Source organism: Castor canadensis, chromosome 11, assembly GCF_047511655.1.
Source record: "Castor canadensis chromosome 11, mCasCan1.hap1v2, whole genome shotgun sequence".
Taxonomy (NCBI): Eukaryota; Metazoa; Chordata; class Mammalia; order Rodentia; family Castoridae; genus Castor; species Castor canadensis.
The window spans coordinates 11,330,466-11,352,842 of NC_133396.1; the positions used below are offsets into that span (position 1 = coordinate 11,330,466).

A 22,377-nucleotide genomic window follows, 5' to 3' on the forward strand; every position below is an offset into this window, starting at 1 on the left:
AATTAGAATGCTGAAATTGAAATTACAAATAAATGTAAAATAGGTTACATTTCCATTAATATTACCATTATCTAATGGTAAAGTTAGTGGCTAGTGAGGCAGGTGCCCTTAGGGGCAAACGTCTATATTAGCAAACCTTCAGAATATCCTTTCCTTTGGTTTCAGCTAAAAGCCTCTTTTGGGAAAACAAAGTTGAACATGCCCAGAAGCATTCCTGCTTGCCATCTTTACAAGCAAGATGAGGATGCCCTGAAGTGTTCCTGTCCACTGTTTTAATCTTTAGAACATGTATCTTGAGCTAAGCAGGCCCAAAATGTTTGCCATCTTTCCTTCTTGAGCTATGACCTTAAACTGAGCATGCTCGGTGATAAACGTGCACAGCGATATTCCTGCCTCCAAAGTGTTTTCCTATATGAATACATACAGGCTCCCTAAATAAAATCTCCTTTGTTCAAGGAGAACACTGCTTTTGGAATAATTCCAGTGCTCTCCTTACCAGCTGCAGGTAACAAACCTCTCTCCATTCTTTTATCTTCTAATTGCACTTTCTGGCTTTGTATTCACCTGAAGAAGAACTCATTGTGTTTGATTACAGTAATGATCAGTTCCATCTAAGTAGGCACAGTTGCATGTATATAAACAAGAATTATTTGTATTAGGATTAGTGTTTAATCTTATGATATCATATAGTATCTCAAAAACATTTAAAGGTGGTGATAACTCTAAAGATTGTTTTAAACAGGATACCAAGTACTTTTTTCAAAGTCTTTCATTGTTTTTCTACCTTTATATATTTTAGAACTTGAGATATGTGTGTGTGCATATGTGCATGCATGTATGTGTAGCAAGCTGATCTTTTACTATATATATATCTGTATATATTTTATTATCTAGAAAATCTTTAATTTTTAGAAAACAAAACAAAACAAAACGTTCTATATTTTGCAGTGCTGGGGATTGAACCCAGGACCTTGTATATGCTAGGCAAGTACTCTACCACTGAGCTATATCTCCAGCCCAATAAATGATCTTTAAATAAAACAATCATAGAATATTAGAACCTGACCAACTATTAGAGATTAAATGTCACATTTTATAGATGAAAGAAGTTAAGGTTGAATAATGTATCCAAAATCAGAAAAATGGCTACTAGCAGGGCCAAGAGAAAAACAGAAAAACTCGTTTCCTCATATAGTTTTATTATATGAGATAATCATATTAAATGATATTAATATGATATCTCATATTAAATCATATGAGATATCATATTAAAACCTATGTATTATAAGGACCTACAACTATATTGCCCTTAATGAATTACTCCTTTAAGATATAAACTGAAGCACACCAGTTAGAAAAATTCCCTAATTTCATAGAGAAGAATAAGACCAAAGACTGTGTAAACATATTTTCTCACCTCAGAGCATGTACCATGAATTCACAGTGCTTAATTACACAATTATAATCATTTTAAAATTATGAATATGTTCTCCAATTGTAAATTTTTATGGAGCTGATTATTTGATTCAATATATATGCAAGGAGACATTTTCTGAGAAGACACTCATCAACTGACATTCTCTTTTTAATTAAAAGTATTCCCTTGCCTTAAAGATACATTATCAAAGAGATTACTTCAATTACAGATGTGAAAGCTGATGTAGAAATTAAAGATGTACCTGATATTTAATCTCACAGATAATTTACCTGAATGCTACAATATTTCAATTAAAAATTAAATCATGTTCAGATTTGACTCATGTAATGAACTTTATTAGAGTTAAGTTGTTTTTTTCTCAATACTTAGGCTACTGAGATGTACATACAGGGAATCAAACGGCCTCATTTAGCATTTGTGTGCTTTAATAAGTATGAAAATCCTAGAGACTCATTGATCTTTGCATTCAGATTTGTATTGGCAATATAACAGTGACCAGAAAACATGGTTTACTATTGTAGAATATATGAGAAAGCTCCTGGGCGAGACTGAGTTAGAACTCCGTTCTTTAGAGTTATCCCATCTGTGTCCCTTGTTCTATTTGAAAAGCATTCACTCTGATTTTGAGAAACCATTTCTTCTTTGATTTAAGTAGTAACTGTTTAGTTGATAGTAGTATTGGAGAAAGATTGCAAAACTCTTACATGACCTACAGGCTGGTGCACATCTGGCAAGGAAGGACTGTGGCAACCTCCCTTTGAAACACAGATTACCTATTTTTGTGCAAATACATGCTCACTTGAAAAATCACTTGTGGTGGCAAGAGTATAGTCTTTTTCAACATTAATGAGACTTTTCTCTCCAGGAACATCTTGCATATGGAGAAAACAAATGTATATATAGTAGGGTCTTATGCATGGGTCCATTCTTGAAAATCTGGTTTCAAAGCATCCTAGAGTAGCTTCTGGAGGCTTCTCCTGAAAGACAACTTAAGTACTTTGTTATTTGAGGAATTTATGTCTGGGTGTGTCCAGGTCTTAGCCTAGTTCACTGTCATTAAAATAGTGTACAACAAAATGATGCCAAGTGTGCTTTGAGGATATGTTATACAGGGTCTTAGATTGCTCGGGCTGCTGTAACAAAATTCCATAGAGTGGCTTGCTTAAACCGAAGCATTTATTTCTCACCGTTCTGCAGGCCGGGAAGTCGAGATCAAGGCACCAGCAGGTTCAGTGTTGGTGTGGACCTGTTTCCTGACTCTTGACAATGATCTTCTTATTGTGTCCTCATGTGGTGAAAGGGGAAAACTCCCATCTCTGCAGCTCCTTATTGGGGCATTAATACCAAAGACCTCACCTCCTAATACCATGACACTGGAATTAGGGTTGCAGCATAAGAATTGGGAAGAACATAAACTTTCTGTCTACAGCGCTAACTCATGGGAAGCTTTGGACAATTTTATAGATTCTACCTTTAACATTGATCCAGAAGTTGACTTTTATCTCTGGCTCCAAGGCACCATTTCTATCTAGCACATCATCACCATCTCTTGCTTAGATTAATATAGTAGCTTAGTTGGTATCCCTGATTTTGCCTTTTCCAAGGCAGTCTGTTTTCAACCTCGCTGACCATAGTGGTCATTTTCAGGTGAAAAATCAATCATCTCCACGCAAAACATTCTCAAGTGGCCCCCATCCCACCCTGTCTAAAAATCGTAGTTCTTACTCTAACTTACAAGGTAAGCAAGTGAGCCCTGGTCCCCTCCAAGGTGGAGCCTAGGATGAAAGCTATGTGCAGACTTAGTGGGAAATGTTCCCCCAAATCAGGACTTTTTGAAATTTGAAACAAAGAAGGACGAAAAGAATCCAAGTGGGTGTGATTGAACTGTGAGAGTGTCAATGAGCTATCCGTGCGCTTGGATATGTTTGGATGAGGCTCGCTCCTCAAAGACTGGGGGTGGGAACTTTAAGAGGTGTGGCCTAATGGAGGTCCTTAGGTCATTGAGGAACTGCCCTAAGAAGGGAAAGGTGGCTTCTTGCAATTGTTGTTGTAAAAGGCTGTGCCTGATCCTCAAGTCTCTGGCTTCCTGTCTGGCAATCTCTTGCTCCTGCCACACTCTCGCCATGATGATATCTACTATTAGGCCCTAACCAGAGGGCAAACTGGTGAGACTGCCTGACCTTGGATTTTGAGCCTCCAGAACCTTTTTCAACTAACTTTATAGCAATGTAAAATGTACTAAAGTACTGTGTCTCCCCACATAATTTGTCCTCCAAGGGTTAGAAAAAGTGGTTTTCATTTCTCATAAGGACTCCTGTCTTGCATAGGACTATGGATTCATGAAGGTGTCCCATGTGACAATGGAAAGGAGTAAGAGGGAGGTGGTGTGAGATTGCACCTGTGCAGCTGCTGCCTGGGTAGTGGTTGGAGTTAAGAAGAATTGATAGCATGTGAGGTGCAGCTGAAAGGGAATCTGATGCAAAGCCCTATCTTACCCTCAGCTCATTACCTGCTGACCCCATTCTCATTCTTTCCATCACTCACCTCTTCCCAGTCACTCTGTCCTGCTTGCTGTTCCTAGAACAAAAGAGACATGTACCTTCAACAGGGCCTTTGCACTTACTGTTCATCCTGCTAGGAACGCTGTCCTCTGAAATCCACACAGTTCGCTTCTTCACTTGGGTTTTCACTCTAAAGTCACCTTCTAATTGAGTTGTCCTTCAGTTACCTTATCTAAAATTTAGATTCCTGCTTTCCCCACATACTACATCCCCTTTCTTAGTCTGTTTGTTCTGCTACAGCAATACCACTGATTGTATAATTCACATATAATAGAAATTTACCTCTCACAGTTTTGGAGGCTGACACTCCAAGATCAAAACATTAGCAAGTTCACTGAGGATGTGTTCCAGTGACAGCATCTTCTCCTCATGGCATCTCTGCTGTGTCCTCACATGTGGAAGAGTTGGAGAGCAAAAACTGCCTAAGTTAGTGCTACCCAGCACCCTTCTCCCTCCCTCTCTCTCTCTCTCTCTCTCTCTATCTCTCTCTCTCTCTCTCTCTCTCTCCTCCTTTTCCTTCTCCTTCTTCTTCTTCTGGGCTGTGGACTGAACCCAGGACCTCATGCATGCTAAGAATGTGTTCTACCATAGCACTCTTGTAAGGCGCTAATGCATTAATGAAGGTGAAACCCTCATGATTTAGTAACTTCCCAAAAGGAACCCACCTCTCAATACCACCACAATGGAAATCATTAATTGGGGGATGGAGGGAACATTTAAACCACAGTATCCTTTTTCCCTGCTTAGTTTTTTCCTTGTTCATATGGAATAGCATTTCATATGTTTCACTTTTCATCTTGTTTATTTTCTCTCTTGTTCTCTCTTGTGTGTCTGTCTGTCTGTCTGCTGTATATTTAGCCCTATGTACAGGGCTCTGCATATAATAGATACTTAATAAATATTTGTTGAATAAATGAATGCATGGAATTGAATTGAATCAAGATGCTTCTGGCATACCTTATCGTTCCCATTCTTATTTATGAACAGAATGGAAAGTCCAGAGGGAATAGTGTAGCCCCATTCAAAGCTATAGTTCTCTAAAAGGATGTAATTGACTCAAAAACAGTACTATCACATTTACCAGGTCCTGGACTTACCAACTATGAAAATTGGGATGTAGGCTGAACACTGCTATGAAGGCTACATTTGCAGGCCATGTCCAGGCATAGGTAAGATGGTAAGATGACACCAGCAAGCAATGTGGTTAGGAGTTTTATGTGATTTAGATGCTTCAAATCATTTGATGATCATGAATTTCCTACTGAGCTCAGAGGCCACCAGTGAAATCTCCCAAGAAGCCCTGTGATGGGTCACCCAAGAATGCTGGCTCTTTTCAGTGGCAACCATGGTGTAAATGTGGCCTCAATAGACCTCATTTCATTCTAGATGCTAATAAGCAAACATGGGAAGGGACAGCTCCATTTAAACCAAACACATTAGTCAATCAGTTCTGCTGAGCTGTCAGCTTTTCTTTTTTGGGTGGGTTGGGGAACAGAAGACATTTTTTTAATAGAGAGAACATCCCTCTTATGTAGGGTGGGCGTCAGCCTCCCTGTGCTCAATATAACTGAAAGGAACTTGGGCATGTCCCCCCAACTCAGGACCCATACTTTGTCACACAACTTGTCAGAGGACATCTTAGCTGACAGAGAGTCCACAGCTAAGGACTGTAGGACTTTCTGGGCGTGAACATTCACCACAAGGATCTTGCTCAGTGCTGACTGGGCACTTTGGTTCTGATCATTTATGACAGATGCCCTCACTGGGATGGTGATATGACATCTCTTTCCTCTCAAGAACAGATTTCTTCATAGCTCATGAAAATATTTTCTAGGGTTTGAGGTACTTTTAGATCTCACAGTCAGTCTATGGGGTGGGTGATGACGATACCCTTTCTGGAGAACATAGAGAATATATTTCTCACACTAAGGCATTCCACCTGCCACACAGTGTTTCCCACAGTCCTCCCAGCTAAGTCCTCAGTGAAGAGGAGGAGGTACCTTGGTCCATGCACACTTCAGTTTGGGCAATACAGGTGACTTGCTGTAGCATATCCTGACAAGTCCTCTTAATTCACCCACATGATAGGGCTATTCTAGGCTTAAGTTCCAATATGGCCCTAATGTGGTTGCTGAGGCCTCATTTCTGACTGAACCATGGAATCTGTGGGAGCTCTCCACCCTTGACATGCTTTTAAGCACAGGTGGGCCAGGAAATCTGTCTGTTTTTTGCTACAACAGACCTTTTTAAATATTACAGCACAGTTAACCTACGTTCCACAGTGCAGGATGGCATGACCAAGTATATTCCTAAGCAGTATATCAAAATTAATTCTAGACATTGTTTATAAACTCCTCTCTTGTGTTGATATGATGTGAAATTATAGTCTTCCACATCAAAAATTATAGAAGAGACAGCAGGGAAAGTTACATATTTATAGAGGAAGTGTGGGCATGGGTTTACATAAAACAAGTGCTTTTTAAATATGACTATATATAGCAGACTTGTTATTTATGGAACTCAGATAAAAGTTGAGAAGTTGATGAATTTCTCAAAAGGTTTTAGATTCATTATTTGAAATTAAGTTATAATGGGATAATCTAGAATGCATCTAATGGTGATCACTATATATTTTATTCTACTTATATGTAACATGTATAATATATTGAACTGGTATGGATCTAACTCTTTATCATCTAAACTGTGTGTGTGTGTTTGTATACTTAAAACAGGATTGGTAAAGCCCTTCTACTATGTTTTGAAATTCTAGTGACTTAGCCATGAGGAGTAGTAGGTAATACTTTGAATAAAAACAGAGATCACCAGGTGATAAATGATTTCTAGGAAGGTGGTGGTTTCTGATTGGGACATAATGAGTTTGAAATGTCAAAAATCAGAGGGATTCAGGGTATACCTCAGTGGTAGAATGCTTGTCTAGCTTATACAAAACCCTGGGTTTGATCCCCAACATTGCAAAACAAGAAAAAAAAAGGGTACTGGGGGAGTGGGGGAGAGAGCCCAGCAGCCACTTGGCAATGCATCACCAGTATTTGGAGGATGTATCAGGGCATTATTTGGACTGAGTTTTAGAGGCCACAGATTTGTGATTCCCTTTATCAAGGTAATGGTTGAAACCCTGCAAAGAGACAAAATAGCTAAAATAGCAAAAAAGAGAAATAAGTGTATTTTAGAACCAAAGAGTTATTCTAACTGAACACAGGTATTACTTAATTTGTTCTTGAAACAGTGCTGCCTACAACTGCTTTGAACATGTAGAAGCCAAAAGAGGTCATCACTATAGCAGGTTCAAGCTTGCATCCACCAATACAATACAAGAAATATTTTTGTGAATAAATCCAGACTCCGAGAATTATGCCAGTTTCACCTGCCTTCTATCTGTTTCAAACTTTCTTAGTTTGTGATTTGCTTGACTTTTTTTTTTTTTAAGCTCATTAACCTCTTATTTTTCCTGAGTTGGACCTATTTTGCCTTAATTCCTAGGTAGAGATCAAGATTCTGCTTTTGTAACTAGTACATGGTTTCATTCAGGAGGTGATATATCCACTTCCCTGGCCTGTGGCACTAGAGTATATTTATCTGGTTTTCACCTACTGATGTATTAATCTAGTACAGCATATGTCTAGGCTACCACGAATCCTATCAAAATGTTTCAGGAAATTTATAAACATTGTATGTTATGAAAATCTATTATCTAATCTAAATTCTATTATCATTCTTTGAAGTATACGTGTCTGTGTTCGGGACACTGCCTGGCACAAAATAGGTGCTCAAGAAATATATGTTGAGTAAATGAGTAGAGATATTAGAGTTTGAGTTATTTACTGAAGTTGTTCTTATCCCCTGTAAGTTACACTATGAGATTTGAACTACTCAGTGCACTGAGCATAGGGATGGAATCATCAAATTCATGGCATTTGAACTCAAAACAAACCCTTGAAAAACACAAATAAGTGTGTGTGTGTGTGTGTGTGTGTGTGTGTGCCTGTGTGTGTTCATGTGTGTGACTAGGGATTGAACCCAGGGCCTCGCACATGCTAGCAAGAGCTCTATCACTGAGCTATCCTAGTCTGAGAAAATATTATTGAAAGCCTAGGATTTTAATTCTCAGAGCTGTTTTTCTTTTAAAAAATGATAATAACATTTGGAGTTCCAAATATATCAAGATTTAAAATTGAATAAAGAACAAATAGCAAAGAGTGAATAGATGAAGTTACTACCCTCAACTTGATAAAGTTTTCCCAGACTGTGGGAGAGGGCTTTTGGAGAGGGGAGAAAGTGTGTCTGGACCTGAGTGAGCCCTCGAAGTACCCCTTATCCTGTGTCCCCCCTGACTTTGTTTCAGAGTAGGTGATAAATTGCATGGCTCTGGGCTTGAGAATGCTAGAGCTTCAAGGACTCATCCATCATTTGTTTCCTTGGTGAAGCCCAAGGATGTAGAGGTCAAGTGCAGGAGATTCCTTACTCAGCAAAGTGCAGTGCTGTCACACTTTGTGTACAGATGTCATGGAATCTCTGAGTTGACAGCCCAAAGTGGCCACCTGGGTCTTCTTTGATTCTGACACGGCACAGGAGTGCACTCTCTTCTTAGCAAAAGGCAACCAAATGGTGGAAAGAAGGAAGGTTGGTGGACCTATTTGCAATGAAAAGAACACAGAATGAACTGTATGAACTTAAAGAATATAAGTGATAGAGCAGATAAAAGATGAGTCAGTTTCAGCAGAAGATGGCAGGGGCATATGCCAAAATCACATTACCTCTCAAGAGATGCCAGTGGAAGACAGAGGGTGAACACATACTTGAGCTGGTATTATGTGAGCCCTGCTCACCTGCTGCATCCCCCCTGTACTCTGAACTATAGCATGTGAGAGAAAATAAGATGGAAAATCCTAGACTATGTTAAACCTGAACCCAATGATAAACTACTGAAGTCATTGACATTTCCTGGCATTTGGTTCATTAAATATTTAATCAGCAGGCAAAGGAGTCTATACAGACATTAATTATTTGGTGTTTTTTGTTTTTGTTTTCTTGAGACAGGGTGTTGCTATGTAATCAAGGCTCACTCCATTGTGTGTGTGTGTGTGTTAGAGTTTGAACCCAGGGCCTGGTGCATAATAAGCAGGTGCTGTATGTCTGAGCTACCTCCTACTCCCGGTCCATAGGCTCCCTCCAATTTAAAACACTCACCTATTTTGAACAGAAAGATGTTTTTATTAGAAAACAGAAATTCAGAAAAAATTGCCATAGAAACAGAAAATATTCTTCTCCCTTTGAAATTTTACTATGATTTAAAATAAGACCATGGCTAGCAAACACTCTCATTTTCCTAACAAATACCCTAAACTATTATATGTTTCATGCACAAGAATTTAGTCTCCTTCAGCTCACAATAGAGATAAGTGACTTTTGAGACAGACTAGAATTAAGAACCAAATTCTACTTTCCCACCTAGTTTTGAACTAAGAACCTTGTACTGAGCTCTCCAAAACTGCAACTATTTGAAGCATAAATTTATTTGTCATTAAATAGTAACAGGATTTGCTTGTTAATGCTGTGACAATTTTCTTGAGGACAAATTCACAATGGTGTGACTTTGTGTCTGACTCACTTTTCCATTCCTGCTTCATTCTTGACTCACCTGTTCCACTCAGTATTACTTTACAGCACATCGGGCACAGGTTTCCTAACTTTGCCCTGAGTTGGCACCGAGTGTGTGGAGATGAAAATATCTTCCACGTCAGTGCATCTTGCTTCATAACATTCTCAAGCTGTTTTCCCCCATTTTAGCATTGCAAAGGCCATTCTCTCCTACTGGGTCCTCTGAAGTCTGATTGGGTTTCTGTGAAAGAGGTGCCTGCAGAGTTGATAATAGAACAAAGAAAAGAGAAAATTAAGTTCACCTGTGCTGACCAAGCTGGCAAAAGAGGACAATCCAATGTTAAACAAAGGATATTTCAAAAGTCACTTGTAATGGACTTTTGTTTCATGGAAAACTCAGGCAGAAATATCCTCAGTCCCAAAAGTTTTTCTTATGGGCTTTAAGTTTGGCCCTTCATGTTATTTTTATAGCCTCTATTCTGGTTTTCATCTTCCATAAATAGAAAAAAAAAAAAAGGAGAAAAAAAAAAAAACCCAAACCAACAAACCACTGAGTTGAGGAATTGGAATGATAATTTGGGCAGTGATGAGTGGGTAGGATATGAAATGAAAATGCCAGTCTTTCATATAGAAAAATGTTCTATTTCAGAAAAAAAAATACCTCTATGGTTCTAAAAAAAAAAAAAAAAGAAACCAGTCATGGTGTATTTTTTGCTCAATTTAGAAGTGCAGGTATACAAATTGTAATTTCTTTAATGTCTAATGTGCTTTGAACTGAACAAAGAAGATGAGATTAAGTGTTATCATTTACTTGGAATGAAATTGTTTCAAATTTAATTCTTCTGTGGCCATTGATTGCAATGGAAAATGACATTTTTCAGTCTAATAGCTATTACCTTATATTAGCATCTAATAAAATTGAATGCATACTGTAAAATAATTTTTGCATATTTTCAATGGAGACTTTTTAAAAAGGACTTGTGTATAATCAAAGAACATATTAATTCCAATAGAAGATTAAATAGATGGTGTTTCTCCTCTTTCTGTTGACCAAAGACATCGGAGGATACCCTGGAAAGCCATGGCAATTCCACATTCCGCTTCAACCAGGATGAAGAGAACTGAATACATTGGTATCTCCCCATCTCCAAAAGGAAACACTCTCTAATAACACACCAATGTGACATAAAAATAGTAGCACGACTTTATCAACGCTCTCAAAAACAATATGCATGTCAATGAATTTTAGAGATATAATAGGTTATCAAGCCCAGATCTAAAAGGAAAATAGTGACAATATTGTATGATTACTTTGTGTCAGCCTGTATGCTAAATATGTTGCTTGTTACCTCAATTAATTCTCATAGCATCCACACAAAGTAGTTACTATTAATTATTATCATTTTACAGAAGAAGAAATAGACAGATATTAATTTATTTTCCTAGGACTGTGCAGCTGGGGAACAGTGACTTGAATCTACATCTTGAAGAGCTATGTATTGCATGTGACCCTGCACACACTTCTCTAGGCTTACACAGGAAGTCTTCTTGTGTAGAGGAATTGGAATGTTTCTGTCACTACCACATTATGAAAATGCTATGACATTTTATAAACAAGCTGAAAACATCATTTTTGTATTTCCTGTAAAGCAGCATTAAGGTGTCAATTTGATATTTTGGAATAGGTACAAGCTAAAGATCTCAAACATTTGATTTTATAAATGAGAAACTTAGTCTGTTTTCCTAATGTATGTGTGAAGGGGTTCTGAGTTTCTCATTGTCTTTGAGATGTTTCACAACTTAGCAAGTTGCAAAAAACGGAGTAAAGCAGATGACTCTTTTTTCATTGTTTTTGTTTGTTCGTTTGTTTCTATTTATTTTTTGAGATAGGGTCTATGCTATGTAGCCCCAGCTGGCTTTGAACTTGTGATCCTCCTGAGTGCTGGGATTACAGACTTGGAAGATGGTTCTTGTCTCTAGAAATACAAATGAATTATGTCCAGAGGAATACAACTGCTTATTGTCCTATGGATACTGGCAAATTTTATATCCACTAGTAAATTTAGTTCGGCATTCCTATTCTGGGTAGGTGTGTGTGTTATTTGAATTTTCCTTTGAACCGGTTGTAACATCACATTGATCCCCCCATTATTTAAAGAACTAAACAGGGATGTGAGGGCAATCTGGCTGCGACATCTGTCACCCCATTGATCGCCAGGGTTGATTCGGCTGATTTGCCTGGCTAGGCGGGTGTCCCCTTCCTCCCTCACCGCTCCATGTGCGTCCCTCCCGAAGCTGCGCGCTCGGTCGAAGAGGACGACCACCCCCAATAGAGGAGGACCGTTCTTCGGTCAAGGGTATAGAGTAGCTGCGCTCCCCTGCTAGAACCTCCAAACAAGCTCTCAAGAACTAAACAGAATTTTAACATACATTCTGTTTCAAAACAATTCCTCTAACACTTCTCCCATTCCTTCCTCCTATTTGAACATCTATTCCATGGGTTGAAAACTGCAGCTCAAATTCTGTTTCTGTATGGCCCACTGACTAAGAATGATGTTTGCATTTTTAGTGGTTAAGAAAAAAAGAAAATTTCAGATTTTTGTGTCCATAAATAAAGCTTGATTGGAGCCCAGCCATGCTCATCAGTTTACATATCATCTGCAGTGGCTTTCTTGCCTCAATAGCAGAGTTGAATGATTGCTTTAGAAATCAGGTCTAATTTTCTTCATGCTCTTCACTTTGTCTCCTTCATTTATGTATTTTAACTCTTTCCTACATCCCCCTTCCAGACTCCCACTGCTTCCAAATATTCTGAAGTCAACTTAGTTACTTGGTTGTCTGAGCACAGAACACTTCAACACCCTCTTGTGTCTGTAGGAATTGGTGAGGCTGCCATCCACAATTGCTCTGTTACCTTGCCCTTGCTACTCTTCTTTCCCAATAAGCAATCTCTGCTGGATTATTCTCTGTTGGTCAAATTCTTATTGCCCATCTTCTGCCTCCGCCCTAATCCAGCTCTGCAGTATTACAAAAAAAATGCATCCTATTGTCATTATTGTATTTTAAGTTCCAACAATCTTAAAAATGTGGAAACTTGTTTTCTCTCTTGGTATAAAAGTATCCATTTAATATGCTCAATTTTTTACTCTTGACCTATAAAACCTAAAATATATTAGTTCTAACTCCCTACAGAAAAGGTTCACCTACCTCCCTTCTATAAGTGACCAGTGCTATTCCACCCCCTAGGTATGTAGTAGGGAATAAGAAAAAATATATTACCTGTCCTTATGGATCTTATATTCTTACAAGGGAGACTGAAAACAAGCAAATTAACAATTGTATTATGTGTAGGAGACTGTCAAGAAAGAAAATCAAACTGGGGTGGTATAGTTCAGGGTACTTAAAATGGTCTGGAGGCCTTTGTTGGATCGGATTCTATGTATGTCCAGCTGCAAGTTGAGCTTTTGAATTGGGCTGCAGATATGTCTACTCCAGATGTGAGCTGACCTTTGAACTAGGCCTAATGACATTCTCCTAAAGCATTGTTTGGTAACCTATGCTGCTCATCTGTGCAATGGGCCCTTCCCCTAAACTACCCAGAAAATGAGACTGCACCCAATTCTTTCTTACCAGATAGCTTGATTTTGCCAGCAGCAACCATATTTCCTGACAAACAGGCCATATAACTATGGACCCCATTTCAGTTTTAGGGTTTCAATATAGCTGCCTTTTTTTTCTATCATTGGAAAACAATTCAAGGCTACTGGAATCTGTGTCTCCCAGATTGCAATCCAAATTAACTCCTGGTAGATTTTATTCTTTGTTGACAAGGCTTCTGTTGTAGGGCTGGGAGCTTGACTCAAGTGTAGAGTACCTGCCTAGCAAGCATAAAGCCCTGAGTTCAAACTCCACAATGTCAAAAGAAAAGGCCACCTTTGTTCTTAGAAAAATACTACCATAACCCTTAGGGGCAAAAGGAGTATGATATATGAAACTTCTTCACAAGTAACCCCAAAATGAAAAATCTGTGCGTGTATATGTGTGTTTGTATGTGTGTATGTCTACAAAGTTTTGAGGGAGGGAAAGTTTAGCTGGGACAACCCAGCTAAATTATGATTCATGTGTTAAGGCAATAAAATGATCTTTTAAAAAGCAAAGATTCAGGAAACATATCACTCCTATACTATTGCTAAAGAGATACATTTGAATACCAAAACAAAATATTCCAAAAATTCTATGCAGAAAATTTATAAAATTCATAAATAAACCCAATTATTTCTATTAAAGAACACTAACAAATTCAACAACTAGTTAGCTGAATCAGGATTAAAGGAATGAATCAATATAACTAGACCATCACAGCTATTTAAAATAATTACCTGAGAATATATTATGTGAATCTGTGGTGATACATTAGGAAATTTAGATGAATGGACAATTTGGGGAGGGGAAATATAAATTTGCAAGATTTGAAGACCAATAACAATGGAGTAAATAAAAAAAGGTATTGTTGATAAGATATAAATGCCAGGCTTAGACATGTTGAAAGATAGATTCTATCAAATCTTTAAGAAAGAGAACATGGCTAGGTGCTGCTGACAATTTGAAGCCTTCCTTCCCTCATGTGGAGATAGTGATAGGAAATGTCTGCTCAGCTGAGAAAACACTGCTCTGACACCATGGAAGAGCAACAAAACACATGCAGGCATCAGTGGTGAAAGTCCCCTCAGGACCTGGGGACCTTTGTGCCTATGTGTGTTTTGAAACTTTCTTCTTCCAAATGGATAATAATGACCAGGACATACTTTTGAACTGCTATATCAGTAGGAAATAAATATCAGTTATCCTAAATAATGTACTAGATAATATATATCTGAGCATAGAGAATTAAAATGTTTCCTTTATTGTTATTCATATATTCCATGTTTCTTGGTTTTTGAAAGAATGGATGTAAGTGATTTTAACTAACAACACCAAACAATAATAAATGCAATTTTATTTGAGAAATAAGAATTTTCAAAAGAAAATTAAAAATCCACATAAAAATTAGATAAAGTTAATTGATCTATTTAAAACAGTATCCATTTGAGTAGATACATATTCTAGAAAATGATAGAAGAATGTGACAATATAATAATGGGATGACTTAAAAATATTTGTCAGTATAGGAAGTACATGTACACAGACGTAACCTTACTCTTTTAAATGAATACTTCCAGTTTAACAGGAGCCCTGCTGAATCAGTCCTCGGCTGAAGTGGGAATATAAAGTTGAAGGAACAGGCCTAGGCTGTTATGTTTATATTTCCTTTCCTGCCCCTCCCCTCAACATCTTGGATGTGTGTGTACCTCTGTTCCCTCTTGGCATCAAATATCTTCATAGAGTCCTCTGGCATGCCAGGGCTCTGCTTGTGTTAATATCCTATTTTGCAAGTTTATCCTTGTTAGTTTATCTTCTAAGAAAATGTTCTCACAGACTGGCCCTTTGAGAATTAAGTTACTATAAAGTAACATAAGCCACATTCGACTAAGAATTAATATCATCATAGATTTTAAGCCAATAGATTTGCAGACTCTCTAACCTAGAGTTCTTTTTCAGGTCTCAGATAGGGTCTGACAATCAACAGTAACTAAATAGTGCAAGCTAAAGTTCCTCAGATTTAGGACAGGACCTACTGGCATCGTATTCTGTTTTATGGCTGGTGGTGTACGTGGATAGCTCCCTCACTATCATCTAAGTTTCTTGAGGGCAGGGATAGTTTTTCAATTTTGCATCCTATGGCAGAGTGCCTTGTATATATCAACAACAAAAGGTCAATGACCATTTGTGGAATTCAACTGAATAATGGCTGAAATTTCTTGTCAGTGATAAGCATATCATTATATCTTGTTTGTCATCACAAAAAAACCATCTTGTGATTTTCATGCAGCTATAGATGTTGTAAATATTCTTATTTGAATTAGTGGTATATAAAGTATTTTTCTCCCACATTTGTAAAGTGATTAGGTATAAAAACACCACATTAAAAATGTACATATATATATACATATATATATATTGAAATATACATCTTTAATGCTAAAAGACAGTTTAATTGATTTTTTGAGAGTTCTGAGAACTGGTGGTGTTTTTTTTAAGCTTAGAAGGTTTGGAACAAGAAAGATTAATTTGTGGGCTGAGAGTAAGGGATCAAGTAGTAAAGCACCTTCCTAGAAGTGTGAGGTCCTGAGTTTAAACCCCAGTACTGCCAAAAAACAAAAAACAAAAAGAAAAAGGAAAGAAGACAAACATGTGCCTCTGGTATTATTTATCCTCACTTGCAGTGACTTTGGGCAGACATTAGTAGTAGGGAATGGCGTTCATTTTCACCAGGTGGGATTTAGCTTTACAATCCTTGTTAACGCAGTGTTCCATACAGCCAGTAAGAAATTATGCAAGAAGGCATATAAATGAAAAACCGTTGACTTGAAACAAACTAAAAGGTAATCAAATTTGATTGGTTTAAAAATTCCCACTTCTTAATTTCTTTTAGTCCTTTCTTGTCATCCATTTGAGTAATTTCCCCCTTCTTTTTTCCCTTTATGAGTTTCATTTTCAAGTTCTATATCTCTACCTCTTAGTGAAATGTCAGTGGGAAATTACCTCAGTATAATGGTAGCCACCCAACTCACCACCAAAGGACAAGCCTAGAGAGGTTCATAGGTCAAAGCAAACTGCTGAAATCCCACGGTTTATTGAACCAATTTCAATCATAGAGCAAGAAGCAAGGGGAAAGAAACAGAATAAGTAAGTAATGTACTTCTGAGAGGGTTCAATTTCTATGGAAGGATCAAAACATTCAGGTATCCCCTCTCCTGTTTTTCTTCATCAATTTTTCCTTCTAGCATTGTGGCTGTAAAGACCAGAGATCAGAGTGAGTCAAGAGGAGTCAGCATGTGCCAAGTGCCAAGTGCCCAGAGCCAAGTCAAATTTTCTGTACCTGAAAGACTCGGAGACTCCTGTGCCTGGCTATAGCTGAAACAATACTTGATACCTCACTGACACACATGGATGCTATCCAACAGTCTTGAGCAGAGGACACATAGGACCAAAATGGACCCTCATGAACATTTGGTGCCTCTTGTGTCTCGTGCATATTTAGTACTTACCTGGTTCTTCCATTTCTTCTTGTCCATACATTTAGTACAGGTGCTCTACTTAGTTTATCTGTATCTAATGTACAGTTCTTGATGTTTTTAACTTGATTTTCTATTCCAGAGTTGAATGTTGGTTTTTTAGTGGTCCCTCCTACCCTTCTGACCCAATGCTATGGATTGAGTCCAGGGTTTTGAGTATGCTAGGTAAGTAAGTCCTTCACCACTGGGCTACATGTCTAGTTGCAGAATTGAATATTCTTAAATGATACAATAATACACATGAGAGTGATCACTCTTGAAGTTTTTAACATGCATACTTGATTTTACAATATACCTAAAACTAACAACTATAGTCTCCCCTCAAAAACCAGAATTTAGAAACAGTATATTTCATCTCTGACATCTTTTATGTTATAACATTTTAATTTTCTTGGTTATATTATGTTATTTATATGTCAATATTTACTTACTTTCTCCAATATTTTAATGTTTCTTTGTTCAGTATTTCTTCTTGTAGCTTGCCTCTTTGTGTTATAGCCAATTCCCCTTTTCTGATGTAAATCTGTGGATGGTTCCTTCAGCATAGGTCTGTGAATGGTAAACTCTATCATTCCTCTGAAAGTGACTTTTTTCAGTCCACACTTTGAATAACAGTTAGTTGAGAATAGAATTTCCATAGTCTCTTTAAAACTTTATTTCAATTTTTATTTTTCCCAGTAGAATTTCTCATTTCAGTCTTATTTTGTTTTTCTCATTAGATATTCTTTTTACATTGTGACTTTTTCCTTGTTCTGGCTCCTCAGTTTTAAGTAGAAGTGTCAGATTTTTTTTTAAAATAAATTTATCGTGTTAATGTCTTACCACATTCTTTCCTAGGTCATGTCTTTATTTCTGAGAAATTCTCTGCCATTTTCTCATTGAATAGTGAATGCTTCCTCTCCACTGTTAGATATGTATCAAATCTTACGAAACCCTTAAGGAAATAAGATTACTTTTATACTCTCCTTTTTTTTTTATATTCAGTGCTGTATGACAGGTAATTTCTTCACACATAGTTTCCAGTTTAATAATTATCTCTTCTTTGTATCTAGTCCATCTGTTTAGCCTATATGTTGAGTTTTTCATTTTTAATAGACTATAAGCTTTGTGATAGTAGGGATTTGTCACCTGTTAATCTTTAGCAGCTGAAACAGTAGCAGAACTTAGTGGATATTCAATGAATATTTGTCAAATATATTAATAATCAATAAATGTCTATTCTTTTTCTAATGTTTATACTTTTCTTCTTATCTTGTTCCTTCATTTAAATTTTCCCCTCTTTTGTGTTTTTAATTGTCTTATGACATTTTTGTTTGATAGCCACTTTCAGGTTTTATTAACTGGGTTAATAAACCAGATTTAGAGGGCGCAGATATTTTTATTTCTTGTGTCTGCTGACTCTGCCTTGTGGTGGATTACTTCCATATGCAACCTACAAATTATGTGCCTCAACTTACTCTGGTTTTTCCTTAGGATTCATGTCCGAAGTTCTGCAGTTATCTTTATGAAGAATTTTCTTCTGTAGGGGCCAGGGAGTTTGTTTAGAAGCTTGGGATTCTATTTTTCAAATGATAGTGTAAGATTGGACTTCCATAGATCGGGATTTCCAACTTTCATGGGAACCATTACCCCAAACCCCACCCAATTTAAACTACTGAGTTAGAAGGTAAGGTTTTTAGCAAGTTCCTTAGGTTTGAGAAACTTAAGGCCTCTTAGCATCAAATGATGGAGCAGACCTATAGCCCCAGATATGGGAGGTGAGGCAGGAGGATGGCACATTCAAGAACAGCCTGGCTATACAGTGAGTTCCAAGGTAGCCTGTAATCCAGTCTCAAAAAAAAAAAAAAAAAAAAAATCAACTCACCAAACAACTCCCCCCAAAAGTTAAGCCTCTCTCTAATTTAATAGGAATGTTAGTTTCATCTCTTCCTAAGTGACTTTATGATCACATCTTTTGGTCTTAAAAGGTGTTAAAAACCTCAGCTCCTGTCCCTTACTACTATGACTCTGAATTTCTTTTTCTTTGGTGGTATCTGAAGCCTTTGCTTTCAGTATTTTGAGCTCAGCTTTATTTTTAAACATACTTGTATCAAGCAGGAGTTTCATGCCATGATTATACCTTCTACAAAGAAAAAAATTTTGGTTTCACAGTTCTTGTGAATAAATTTTATCCAGATTACACAAGAAACTATCACTAATCTTATTTTTTTATTCTTAGGGTTTTGAATAGTAGAGTTATGGATATTACCATTACAATCAGTTCAATAAATAATACTGGGCTAAATATTTCAGAATCTATTGATGACTAAGATAGTCCCTGCACAAATGAGGCAAAAAAAATTATACAGGGCAGAGATTAAGAAAGGTTCATAAATAATCACAAGGAAGAGAGTCTCTAAGAGCTACAGAGATAGCACTTTAGAATAATTCATGTTGGATTTATTATTAAACTAAATTTAAAAGAATGGAAAGAGACTCAGAAAAAGGCATTTCCTAGTGGTAGTGAAGTAACAGGACAAATTGCATGGTGGAGGTGCTAGTTGAAATGTACCCTGAAGAATGACTTCTAAAGTAAAAAGGGAAGAGATCGTGTTGAGAGGGAGGGAATGGCTCTTCAAATAAAGGGAAAATATTAGCTTAGATAAGGAGCTGGGAGGGTGGGAGGGGTGGAGGGACCCCAATAGGGAACAAGTAGTCTCATTTTCCAGATTAAGATTTTAGAAGGACAGTATTATTAAAGTACAATAAACAAAATGAAAATAAATCACAAGTGGGAGCGGGGTAGTATAAGGTAAACAGGTATTTAAAGGTAATTTAATTTTAAATTTCTTACTATTTTATTTATCTAAAGAGAAAAAATGATGTTGGGTTAATTTTGAAGGATACATTTAAGAAGCGGGATCACTCAAAATTTAAGCTGGAGAGTTTCTTCTTCTTAATATCCTGATCCTCTGATTGGTTAGTTTCATTGCTTCCAAAAGGTAAACTGAATCAGCATACAAGTACCATCTAGTGGTCAAAGAAGATAACCACAAGAAGGAGGTTCTCTAGAACACTTACTCATTTTCACTTGTCCATGATTTTGGTGGCTACACTCCATTACTTGCCATTTTATGGTTCTCATTATAATCTATTCTGCTTAGCAAGCTGGTACAATGTCTGTTTCATCCACTATTCTATCCCAAATGCTTAAGACAGTACTGGACATATAATAGGTACTTCACAAATATTTACTGAGTGAAAAGATTGTTGAAGAAAGTAAATATTATGGAAATTTACAAGGTTAAAAATAGTGAAAATTAACATCAGTAAAGATTAAAGAAAAAAAGGAAAAAAGTATTCAAGAAAGTATTTGTAGAAAAATGTTTTTGTGTCATGCCTGTAATTCCAACATAGTGAGGCCCTGTTTCAAAAGCAAAGTTTTTCTTTTATTATATATCAATTCTCAATAAGATGGCATTTATTTGTAATCTGTGATGCTTTTTGTTTTCAGATTATTTGATAAATTCTGTCTCCATGGTGGAAAACTAGTAGTGCACGGCTCGTATTGTTATAGAGATTAAATAAAACACTGCACATCAAACACATAGCTCAGCATGGTGCTGTTATATGCGTAGAAGTTGGATTTATTACTTCCCATACTTTATCTCTTGAACTCCTTGAAGCAACCCAGAGTGTCAGAGAAGGCAGCAATTTTAAAATACTATTTTACAAATAGGAAATTAATGATTTGGGGAGTTATGTGTAATATGTGATAATGGAGTCACATTAGTTACAATATTTAAGTAATGAATCCACAATATTTAAGTAATGATTCATTGCCTGATTTTTTTTTCTTGATGGTTTTTTTGAACAGGATATCACTATGCAGCCCAGTTGACCTGGAATTCGCAATCCTCCATCCCAAGTGCCGAGATTATAGGCATGCCCCACTTCTCCAATGTGCATCATCTTTTCCCAGGAATCATGTTTACTTAATGGGAAAGAAGAAAAGAAGTGACATTTGGATTCTAAAAAATCATACCTATGATACAGAAAATGAAAATAAACTATAAGGGCACATCAGTCTTCTATTGCTGCTGTTATAAATTACACAACTCTAATTTCTTTAAAAAGAAAAACATCAGAAATTTATTATCTTACTGTTCTGAAAGTTAGAAGTTCAACACAGGGGTCTCTCTGGGATAAAATCAAGGTGTTAGCAGGACTGTGTCCTCCTCTGGAGGCTCTAGGGGAAGATCCATTTCCTTGCCTTTTCAAATTTCTAGAGACCATTGGCATTCCTTCCTCCATCTTTAAAGTCAACAGTGATATGTTACGTTCTTCTCACAGGAAGTCATCTGGCCTCCTCTTCTTTAAGCATAGATTTAAGAACTAGGATCACTGAGAGTTTAGGTTGGGAAGTTTCTTCTTTGTAAGGTGCCAGTCTTTGATTGATAAGTTTCAATAGTTTCATCATTTTTTTCTACCTTCTTCTTCCACTTTTAGTAACCCTTCTGATTAGAAGCATTAATTCCAACTGTAGTATTAATTCCTTTTTTCAACATGTGGTAGCATCTTCCCAGTTTCCCAGGATTGGGAGATCTTTGGTAGGTCTTTACGCTTGTTCTATAGGAGCAGTGAATTATAAAATAGCTCCAGGGGATAACAGGAAAGGGGCAAGATGAGAAGAGTGCTTTCAAAATGAAGTGTGAGAAGTATAACTTCGTGCTACCAGTATGCTGCTATAAACTGACATTATTATTAACTGGATGGTATTATTAACTCACATCCATCTTGGCAGACACTAAAATGTGGGTGATTTTTTACATACATAAACTAGACCTTGTGGAGTTTTATTGTTCACCATAAATGTAAGGGCTTTCATGTAATTCTGTTAAAATTTATCCTTATGTTTTAGCTTAGAGTTTAAATTGTTCAAGTAAAATGAATTCCTTTTCTGGTTCTTTCTCCAGTCATATTTTTTATGCCATGTTGTTTCATCCTCTGATTTGACCAGAATGATGTCTATGTGTTCACCTGTGTAATTCATGAAAGACATGAATAAAAACCTGGGTATCATTATCTAGCTAACTTGGAATTTACGTAATTCTAATTATACCAAACTCTTGTTTTAGGATTTTATTTACAAATGTATCATGAAAGACTAGATTAAATACTGTGTGGAAATTACTGTGTTTTATTTTAACTCAAAAATCAAATTATAAAAGGAAATATGGTACAGCTTATTTTGTAGATTTCCTAGTGATCACCAAGCTATTTAATTATGTATTCTGGAATTTTACTTTTCTACTATAAAATTTTCAGTATCTATTTATCATGTTTTAAAAGCAAGTGATCTGTTTTCTTTTTCTTTTTTTTTTTTTAAGTTTCTCAGAACTTACCAATAAGGTGAGTTAGGTTACCTATAAACAGCTGTGGGATGTAATTTGTGCTGGAAACATGAACTTATTTGAAACAGATAGGTATTCTCTTACTGCCTCACCTGTCTCAAGTTTCAGTTATCTTTCTCTGTTGTTTTGCCTTTATCAACATCAAGTCCATTTTCTTTTCCAAAGTAGGAAAGAAAGCACAAGTGCAGTTA

General features: G+C 36.7%; 1 long non-coding RNA gene across 2 annotated transcripts in view; it reads left to right on the plus strand.

Moving 5' to 3' along the window:
* LOC141414037 (uncharacterized) overlaps positions 1–22,032 on the plus strand; it is a 54,165-nt gene extending 32,133 nt beyond the window's left edge. For both annotated transcript variants that reach the window (XR_012439140.1, XR_012439141.1), the window contains exons 3-4: positions 16,876–16,958; positions 20,650–22,032. This is a non-coding gene — a long non-coding RNA (uncharacterized lncRNA). The remainder of the gene's footprint in view (positions 1–16,875; positions 16,959–20,649) is intronic.
* Positions 22,033–22,377: the final 345 nt, after the last annotated feature.